The sequence below is a fragment of the Carlito syrichta genome, unplaced genomic scaffold (genome assembly GCF_000164805.1).
Source record: "Carlito syrichta isolate Samal-C Ts95f unplaced genomic scaffold, Tarsius_syrichta-2.0.1 Scaffold306999, whole genome shotgun sequence".
Classification (NCBI taxonomy): Eukaryota; Metazoa; Chordata; class Mammalia; order Primates; family Tarsiidae; genus Carlito; species Carlito syrichta.
Window position 1 is genome coordinate 297,032 of NW_007251095.1, and position 11,293 is coordinate 308,324.

Consider the following 11,293-nt stretch of genomic DNA (forward strand, 5'->3'; position numbering starts at 1 on the left):
TGGGACTAATGGTAGTAAACATCTGTCTGGAGACGGGGAGACACCAGTTATCAACAAGGGGGCCTGAATGAAGCATATTTGTATACCTAACCCTTAACTGTACCCCACAATATCAAAATTAAAAATATCGATTAAAAAAACAATATAGTATTCAAGATAAACATATTGCATAAACTACTTGTAAATAAGAAAGACTATAAATATTATAAAAGATATAGAAAGGATATGAAATACATATTAGAATGAAGAGCTGTTATTCTGGGGGAGAAGAAATTTCTATGTGGAAGAGGTAGAATTTAAAGAGAGACTTGAAATATATATATAGGATTTCTCAACAGTTGAATTTCACAAATACATTTGAAATCAGTAATTGTCAATATGTGGTTTGAGGACAAGAAAAATCAGTCTCACTTGGGAACTTTTTAGAGATGCAATTTATCAACCTTGCCCCAGATTTAATGAATCATAAGCTCTAAGGATGAGGCCCAGTAATCTGTGATTTATCAACCCTCCACATGATTCTAATGCATGCTAGAGTTTGAAGACCACCAGTCTAATCAATCAATAAGCCTATATTTAATTGATTAACTAATATGCAAAGCACTAAACAGACACATAGGGAGTAGAAATAATTATCAGACACAGTTCTTATTATTCAAAACATTTCAGTAAAATGAGAACAATAATCTTATCAGGCATACTATAAAAGAAATATAACAACACAAAGTCACTGCTAGGGCCCAAGGTACTTATCTCAAGTGCCAAAGTCAAACGTGGTATCATGACAGGTAGAGATTGTAGGGGAGAGTTTCAAAGTATACAAAGGGGGGTTTTACTAATTTACATCTCTTTTTCCTTGTCAACATGAACATTATCATTGTTTTGGTCCAGGTGGCAATCAGTGTTAAGTCAGAAAATATACTGGATCAGGAAGCCTGAAACAAGGAAAAATAAAGCTAAGGAATCAGAATAAAAGCAGTTCATTAGCCAGAATTTGGGGAACAATAGAACAAACAAACATAAATGGCCACATTAGTTCTCCTGCCTTGAGTTTGTTGAGCAGAATTCTCGTATGTGTGCATTTGTAGTTTTTATCACATTTGAAAAACATTTGGCCACTATTTCTTCAAATATATTTTCTCCCCCCTTCAGTCTTTTAGGACTCCAAATGAAAATATGCTAGGTTGCCTGATATAGACACTACTTGATATAGTCACTGCGGCACTTTTCACTTTTTTTAATCTTTTTTTTTCTACTCTGTGCTTCAGGTTGCATAGTTTTTATTGCTATATCTTCAAATTCACTGATCTTTTCTTCTGCAATGGCCAATGCTGTTACTCCCATCCAATGAAATTTTCATTTCATACATTGTATATTTCATCACTGTAAGTTCCATTAAATCTCTGTTACATCTTCCATTTCTCTTCTCATTATGTACATGGTTTGTTTTTTTAACACCCTTAAGTGTATGAAACATATATATCATAGCTATTTCAATGTTCTCAATAATTTAATGAGAATAAGAAGAGTAATCCCAACAAGAGGTGCCTGTTCTTCACTTTTAGTCCTAATTATTTAATGTATTAATAATTTAATGTTTACAGATTTCATCATCTGTCATTTCAGGTCTGTTTTCCTTCTGTTTATGTGTCACATTTTTCTGTTTTTCCACATGTCTAGTATTTATTTATTTAGTTAGTTATTTTATTTTATTTTATTTTAAAGATGTGGGGTACAATTCAGGGTTAGGTACATAAGTGGTCATCATAAAGGTGAAGTTTGGGCCTCTCATTGGTCCTCACTTTGTCTGGTTTGGGATCAAGTACCCTTATTAATGTTATGCACCCCCTCCGCCACCTCCTCTGGCAGTGGCAGTGATCTGCTACTGCCAATCTCTTTCATGTAGTGTTATGATAAATATTCAGGGTCCACTTATGAGTGAGAACATGTGGTACTCAGTTCTTTATTTCTGTAACAGATCACTGAGTATGGTAGACTCTAAATTCATCCAAGTTGCTGCAAAGTCTATAATTTTGTCCTTCTTTATGGCTGCATAATATTCCATCATGTATATGTGCCACATTTTTTTAATCCAGTTTACTATTGATTGGTAGCATGGTTGGTTCCATGTTTTTGCTATTATGAATAGTGCTGCCATAAATATGCATGCACAGATATCTTTTTTGTAGAATGATATGAGTTCTTCCGGATAGTAACTACTGTGCTGGATGGCAGACACTGTGAATTTTATGCTGTGGACTGCTATATTTTATGGTATTCCTTTAAAAAGTATAGAGATTTATTCTGGCAGGTAGTTAAGTAAAACAAAGATCACCTTAATGCTTTTGAGACTGTATTTAAGCTTTTTTAGCCCCAGTACTAAAGTATGATCTTTCTGAGATCTCTACTAAATACCCTGGATATTCAGCAATGTCTCTCCCTTTTGACCGATAGGAACCAAAATAATTCCCAGCCCCGTGTGAACTCTTGAAACTGTTTGCCTTACAGTTTCCTGGTAATTGTTCTTTTCTTAGCAGTTGTTCTTTGCCCACCTGGTGAATTTTCACCCTACATATCCACAGATTGGTTTCAGACAAAGATTTGAGTCTCCTGTGTAGATTTCTGGAGGCATTTCTCTTTGTATCTCTCTCCTCTCCAGTACTCTGCCTCACAGATTCAAGTTGCACTGGCCTCCCTTAATTCTGATCTCTGTCTCCTCGACTTACTGAAATTCCCTCTCCCTGTGCCACTGTTGGGAAAGTTTCTTCACCAGAAAGTCAAGGTGCTTGTAGGGCTCCCCTCATTTATTTGCCTACTTTGAAGTATCAAACTCCTGTACAACCTGTTGTCCAATGTCTGGAAAGAATCATTTCATATATTTTGAGCATTTTTCTAGTTGTTTTTATCAGGAAAGCAAGTCCCATGGGAGATACTCTTCATGCCCTAAGAAAAATACAGCCACAGACACATGGGCCTTAAGGATGGGGAGCTGAGAGAGTTATGCTGATATATATTTGGTAAACATGTTTTGGAGTAGATAATTGTTTCCCACTAAACCCTGGTTGGTTTTTAAAAATGTCCTGACCCCAGGTGACTATGCATTCTATATGCACTGATATTAATAAATAATTACTATAGATATTAAGTGCTTCTGAATGAGTGTCTAATTTATTCTCCTTATCAATTCAGATAAAACACAGAATTTGCATTATCTAGTTGATTTGTCTGTTCTTTATGACAGAAGCCTTTTAAAAAAGTAATATATGCTTATTATTAAAAATTCAAACAATTCAAAATATATAAAACTAAAAATAAAATCTCTTCACAATATCTCAATTATTGTTAGCAGTTTGGTATATATATCTCTATCTCTATCTCTCTATGTATCTATCTACCTATCATCTGTCACAAAAGTGGATTTCTCTACCACTCACTATGATAGAGAAATCTTCAGTCCCACAGAAGAACCAGTAATAGGACTTTCTCCACTATGTTGCTATCACCCCCTCTGTTTGGGGGACTTCCTGAGTCTTGGACTATTGCCAAGGAAAGGTATTCGCAATGAGTAGTTTGGATGAAATCCAGAAAAGCTCAGAGTCTACTTCTGCTAGATGAGAAGTAGTGAGGACCACAGGCAACTCTTAACATAATTTTGTCTCACAGATGAAAGATGATATAGTCAAGGTCCTTGGCCTAGGCATGTACTCTCTTGACTAGTAATGAGTGTTTGCTGTATCGATTCAGCTTTCATTTGGTTCCCTAATAGCGGTCACCAATAAAGTGCTGGGTGTCCCCGAATGCGAATATCCTCCTAAAGTCTATATTCCTTAAGGTCCAGTATTTCTGTTTCTAGCTTATGACCAAGAGCTTGTCCTTTCCCCTCCCACCCCACACCCCCGCCCACTCTCCTTCCTTGACACACTCCCTCCTATCCAAGTGACTCTAATCTCTTCTCAGGACTGGGGATGGAGTGAGAAGACAAGGTCTTTTCTCCTTCTATTTTCATTACAAGTTTTGTATTGTCATGAACTCTATGTTCTGCTTTCCAGGGGGCCTTCCCTTTTGTTTCTCTACAGACGTGTCTGAGAGAAAAATAAAATGAAATAAAACAACAAAAAATATATACTAAGTCTTTCCCTTTTCCCTTTTACTTCTGGGTTTTTTGTTTATTTGTTTGTTTGTTTGTTTTAGAGATGGGGTCTTTTTATGTCACCCAAGCTGGTTGCAAAGTCCTGCCTCAGCCTCCCAAAGCCACGGTGCCCGGCTGCTTTTTGTTCTTGCTATAACTATGTCAAATTTACCTGTAAGCCTTGCAGATGGCTCTGACTAACTAGGGAAAGAATCAGAAAGTTTAGGAAGTGAAAGAAAGGAAGAAAAAGCACAAAGATGAAGTTCAAGACCATACTCTGCATTTTTACAAGCCACTACACTTGGAAATACTTTATAATATTACCATATTATTATACCATATAAATTACCATAATATAGTTAACCAGTCTCCTATTAATAGACACAATTAAAGAAAAATATATCTATTTGCTCAAACTTATTTGCTAATGTCTATAGGAAAAATTCCTGAAAGTAGAAATGCTGGATCAAAGGGTATGTAACAATTACATTTAAAAGATAATATTCAATTGTCTTCCAGAAAGATTGTGCCAATCTATGCTTTTGTAAACAGCATATAAGGTTGTCAACACTTGATAGTAACATTTGTATCAATACTGACCAATCTAATAGGTTAAAATATCAAATTTTTTGATACTATTTTTATGAAGAATTTTCAGATTTGTAGGAGTTACTTCTTTCAGAAATTGTCTGTTCATACCCTGTGTGCATATTTGATTTGGTTGTTATCCTTCAACTTATTGATACATAACAGCTCTTCATGTGTATCAACATTAACACTTTAGATGTTATACATTGCCTATACAGTTGACCTTGAAACAACACAGGTTTAAACTAAACCAGCCTGTTTTACATGGATTTATTTTTCACTTCTGTCACCTCTGAAACAGCAAGAACAGACCTTTCTCCTCTTCTTCCTCTTCAGCCTACTTAGCACGAAGATGATGAGGAGGAAGGCCTTTATGATGATTCACTTCCACTCAATGAATAGTAAATATATTTTCTCTTCCTTATGATTTTCTTCATACATTTTCTTTTCTCTAGCTTACTTTATTGTAAGAATGCATTATATTATACATATATATAATATACAAAATATGTATGTAAAATATGTATCAAGCAACTGTTTATGTTATCATTACGGCTTCTGGTCAATAGTAGACTATTGGTAGTTAAGTTTCCCAGGAGTCAAAGTTATACACGAATTTTGGACTGAGTAGAGGGCTTGGTACCCCTAATCCCCACATTGCTCAAGACTCAACTATATATTGCAAATATTATTTCTAGTTTGATATTTGTATTTTAGTATTATTTACAGAGTCCTTTACTATGCAAAAATTAATCCATTCAACAAACATTGAGAAGTTACTATATGCCTTACACTAGGCTGAGTTGTAAGGACAACAAGATTGACAAGGTCCCTGCACTAAAGGAGTTTACATTTTAATGGAGAAGTAGGAAAATAAACAAGTAAACAAGAGATGTACAGGCTGTAGTTGTATGATAATAAAAATAAACAAGGTGACAAAGAGTAAATGGGAGAGAATCATCAGTTAAAGTCTCACCAAGAAGATGACATGAGACCTGACAGATGAACATGAAACAAGAAGTAAAAGCACATAGGCCCTGGAAGGAGGCTGTGAGGTTAGGGGGAAGTTGGAGTGGGAGAGCGGTAAGCCAAAGGATCAAAGGCAGGAGAGAGTTTGATATGTTCAAGGACAAAATGGAAATCATGGTTACTAGAGAGCCTAGTAAGAAACAGATAAAATGATATGAATGTTGAAGGGAAGGGTAGGTGCCAGATAGTGCAAGATCTTATTTTATTCTAAGAGCATCAGAGAGAAACTGAAGAGTTTTAGGTGAGAGTGGTGTGGTTTGATTTATGTGCTTTTTAAAATTTTATTGTAAAGATGTGGGGTACAATTCAGCATTAGGTACATAAGAGATCACCTATGATTTATGTTCTTGAAGCTCACTTTTTTAGCTATGCAGAGAATAAATTAGAGAGGAGAAACCATACAAACAGAAAGAAGAATGAAGCAATTATTTCTAGAGTCTAGGCTAGAGATTATGGTGGCTTAAGCAGTGACAATTAAGTTAGCGAACTCATCTTAGAAAAGTGCTACATACTTCATTGCTGAATAGCTCTACAGTAACCTTCAAAGTACGCCCCTTGGGAAGCTATGCACGAACACCAGCACCTAGTCCACCCGTCAAAGCAGTTTTGGAACTCTTTTACTGGAATGGCCATCAGAGCTCTTGTCGTATTATGACAAGAGCTTGATGTCCTGAATGTTATCAAAAGTCTTCCTTCCTTTTTTTTTTGAGTTGGAGTCTCACTCTGTCACCCAGGCTGGAGGGCAGTGGCACACTCACGGCCATCCCAGCGTTAACCTGCTAGGCTCTGGCGATCTTCCCACCTCAGACTTCCAAGTAGCCGTAACTACAGGTACGTGCTACCACACCCAGCTAACTTTTGATTTATTGTAGAGACAAGATCTTGCTAAGTTGCCCAGATTGGTCTCAGACACATGGACTCAGGCAATCCACTTGCCTCGGCCAAAAGTGTTGGAATTACAGGATGAGCCACCGAATCCAGCCAAATGTCTACCTTTTAATATTTCCTTTATCTTCAGGTAAAGAAAAACATCATTAGGGACCAGATCTGGTGAGTAGGAAGGGTGTTCCAATACAGTTAATGGTTTACTGGCTAAAAACTCCCTCACAGACAGTGCTGTGTGAGCTGGTGCATTGTCATGATGCAAGAGCTCCTTCAGGACCATTTCTGTGTACACACCTTTCTTGTGCCAAGATCTTCAGTTGCGATTTCCTAACTGTTTCTCTATGGTTGTTTATTTGGTCTGCTATGCTTCTCACAGTCAGCCAATGATTTTGACACACAATTCCAACAAATTTTTGCAATGTTTTCATCAAATCTGCTCGTTACTGGCCATTCTGACCTCTCTTCATCAGTGACGTTTTCTCTCCCCTCAGAAAAAAATGTTTAATTCATTTGTACACTACTGTTTTCTTCATGGCATTATCCCCATACACTTGGACTAACGTGTCCCTGATTTCACTTCCACTCTTGCCAAGTTTAACAAGAAATTTAATGTTTGTTTGTTGCTCTAATTCAAGCTCCAACATTCTCACGATGACACAGAAAAACACACAATAATGAATGCCACACAGCAAAACACTGCCACATGTCAACACGAACACAGCTGTGAGACACCGATATACCAAGGTTATGGAACCTTACCAAGTTGCGCACAGTGGCAAGTTCATGAACTTAATTGTCAGATCTTGCAGATTGTGGTGGTAACCTTTCAAAGTGCTGGAATTACAGGCTGAGCCACCGAACCTGGCCCCCATCTCTTTTCTTAAGATCACATATTCAAGAAGACTTTCTTGAACCTTTTAAGTGTGTTGAGTCACTTCCTGTGTCACCACAATAATGTGTGCAAATCTCTGCAAAAGCATTTGACACGTTGTATTTTACATATGTTCACTTGTTTGTCTTTTTGTTAGACCATAGGCTTCGTAAGGTAAGTGATTATGTCTTATATAACACAACACCTGACTCAGAGAGGGGGAACCCAAAAGAAACCAGAATGTTTGTTTTTGTTTTTGTTTTGTTTTTATTTTGTAGTACATTCGTAATTTGTTCCTCTCAATCAAACAGTCAACCAAAGTTTTTATCTGGGAGTTTTGAGGAGGTTGTGTCACGATTTGTGGAAGAAACTTCCCAAGTTGTGGCAAACAGGTGACTGGTTCTTCCACCATGACAATACACCTGCCCACACCATGCTGAGTATTCAGCAGTTTTTGACCAAAAACAGCATGACCCTGTGCCCTACCCTTCCTATTCACCCGCTCTCCCCCTGAGTGATGTTTATTTTTGCTTCCCCAGATGAGAAAAGTCCTCAGAGGGAAATGGTTTGCTGATATGGAAGAGGTGAAACAAAAACAGCAGAAGCACTAAAAACCATCAAAATTGATGAGTTCAAAAACTGTTTTGAGCAGTGGAAAAAACATCTCAATAGGTGTATTGCATCAAACAGAGAGTACTTTGAAGGTGACTGAAATTTAAGTATGTAAGAATAAATACACAATTTTTTAGGTAAGTAAATTGTGACTTTTTTTGGTTCTTACCATTGGGCATGTATAGGTCCTTAATTATTTTTGAATTGAAGGAATGAAGATTAAATTTTGTGTAAGACATCTACAGAGATATTAATTTATTTTAATCTATTGATGTTATATATAAATAATTTACCTTAAAATGCTCTGTATTCCTAAATAAGCCCTATATAGTTATGATAGATCATTTCCATATAATACCAAATTTAACTTACTGATATTTTATATTTTTCATCTCTACTTATAAGTAATTTTTATATGACTTGTTCACAGTTTTTGACCAGGGTTATGCTGACTGTAAAATACATGGAGTAGGTATACAGGTAGTGTTCTTAATTTCAAGCAGCAGAAAATGATTCTGGCTAATACAAAAAAAAAACCTGGAGTTTATTGGAATAACGCTAGATATTTCACAGAATTCACAGGAATGTTGAAGACCTAAGATCAGTATGAATTCAGGAACCACAGGAGAATAGGGGTCAGCATTAAAGCTTACATGATGCCATTTGAACAGTCAGTTGAGCACACTGCTGAAATTGCTACCATTAGATACTGGATATTGCAGATAACATCCTCTGTCAGAAGAAGGAAGTCTTCCTTGTTCCTGCTTCTTTGTTTTAGGCTCCAAACCCTTGATCAGAGAATCTGATGGCCTTAGCCTAGGTTACATACCTATATCTTGTAGTTGGAGGCAAAGATAGTAAACATCTGACCTTTTAGTTCTTGCAGTGGAAGGCAAGCCCTGCCTTCTCTCCATACACTATGCAGAATTCCTCAAACATAAAAAGGAGATTCCCATGCTGGACAGCCAGAAAACATACTCAAGAAGCCCTCCAAAAAACGCAAAACAAAAACTAAAGTCCTCCAATGATTGCAATCATTGTGATGATCTTGAATAGATCACATTGTATGGGAATTTGCCTGTAAACCTGCAAAGGCTGAGAGAATTTCCTGGGAGAAATTCTTGGATACCTAGTTTTGTCTGTGGTTATTACTTTTCTTAAGTTCCTTATAACTTTTTCTTAAAATTTTTTCCTAAATGTACAAAAGTAAAACACAATACACAATGTAAAATGCCAACTATTTAAATATATAGAGAGTTAAAAAGTGACAATTTTTCTTATCCTTTCCCTATTAGCAACCATTCATCTATGTATTTACATAGACAATGTATATATACATACACTAAGTATATTTTATCTTTACAAAAATAACATTTTCTGGCCGGGCAAGTGGCTCATATTTGTAACCCCAGAGCTTTGGGAAGCTGAGACAGGAGGACTGCTTGAGCCCAGGCGTTTAAGGCTGCAGTGAGCTATGACTGTGTCACTGCACTCTAGCCTGGCAACACAGTAAGACTTCGTCTCTAAGAAAAAAAATGTTCTCCCTCTCAGAACCTTCCTGCCACCACATTCAGACCTCGCTCCTCCAGTTTCTGGGGCACATTCCATCCTTTCAGCCTGCAACCATCAGAGAAAAAAAATTATGTATTTTCTTGCTCCGTACATACCTTGAGGCGAGCCAAAAAAATTAATATAAATTTTAACCACAAGGGAAATTGTGCACATCCAGGCCGGTCAGTGTGGCAACCAGATCAGTGCAAAATTCTGGGAAGTGATCAGTGATTAACATGGCTCTGACCGCACTGGTACTTACCATAGAGACAGTGGCCTGCAGTTGGACCGTATCTCCGTGTATTACAATGAAGTCACAGGTGGCAAACATGTTGCTTGTGCTATCCTGGTGGATCTAGAACCTGGGACCAGGGACTCTGCTTGCTCAGGTCCTTTTGGGCAAATCTTCAGACCAGACAATTTTGGTTTTGGTCAGTCTGGGGCAGGCAACAGCTGGTTGATTCCATCCTGTATGTGGTACAGAAGGAGGCTGAGAGCTGTGACTGCTTGCAGGGCTTCCAGTTGACCCACTCACTCAGTGAAGGCACAGGCTCTGTGTCAGACTCGGTGGTTGAGCCCTACAATGCCACCCTCTCCATCCATCAGTTGGTAGAGAACACTGATGAGACCTACTGCATTGACAACAAGGCCCTCTATGACATCTGCCTCCACACCCTCAAGCTGACCACACCAACCTACCGGGACCTGAACCACCTCGTCTCAGCCACCATGAATGGTGTCACCACCTGCCTCCACTTCCCTGGTCAGCTCAGTGCTGACCTTCACAAGCTGGCAGTCAACATGGTGCCCTTCCCATGGCTCTGCTTCTTCATGCCTAGCTTTTGCTCCTCTTACCAGCCATGGAAGCCAGTAGTATGGGGCTCTCATAGTACCTGAACTCATCCAGCAGGTCTTCTATGACAAGAACATGATGGCTGCCTGTGATCCCCACCATGGCCAGTACCTCACCGTGGCTGCTGTGTTCCGCAGAAAGATGTCCATGAAGGAGGTAGAGGAGCAGATGCTCAAAGTACCAAACAAGAAGAGCAGCTACTTTGTGGAATGGATACCCAACATCGTCAAGACAGCTATCTGTAGTATTCCGCCTTGTGGCCTCAAGATGGCAGTCCCCTTCATCAGCAACAGCATGGACATCCAAGAGCTCTTCAAGTGCATCTCCGAGCAGTTCAATGCAATGTTCTGCCTGAAGGCCTTCCTCTACTGGTACACGGTGAGGGCATGGACAAGATGGAGTTCACCAAGGCTGAGAGCAACATGAACGACCTCGTCTCTGAGTATCAGCAGTACCAGGATGCCACCGCAGAAGAAGAGGAAGATTTTCATGAGGAGGCTGAAGAGGAGGCCTAAGGAAGAGCCCCCATCACCTCAGGCTTCTCAGTTTCCTTAGGCTTCTTCCTCATCTGTCTCTTTCCTCTCCCTCAGAATTTGTGTTTGCTGTCTCTATCTTTTTTTTTTTTTTTTTTTACCTTTTGGAGGTATCCAGAATAGTGGCTGACCACATAGTGGGCACTCAATAAATATTTGTTTGTTGAATGTCTCCTCTCTCTTTCTACTTTGGGAAATCCAGATTTCTGCCATTCTCGGAACCCTGTATTTCCTTCTGGTGC

The 11,293-nt window shown here is 38.4% G+C and overlaps 1 pseudogene; it reads left to right on the forward strand.

The window, feature by feature from the left end:
• LOC103266056 overlaps window positions 1–11,033 on the forward strand; it is a 15,943-nt pseudogene extending 4,910 nt beyond the window's left edge.
• The last annotated feature ends 260 nt before the right edge of the window (window positions 11,034–11,293 follow it).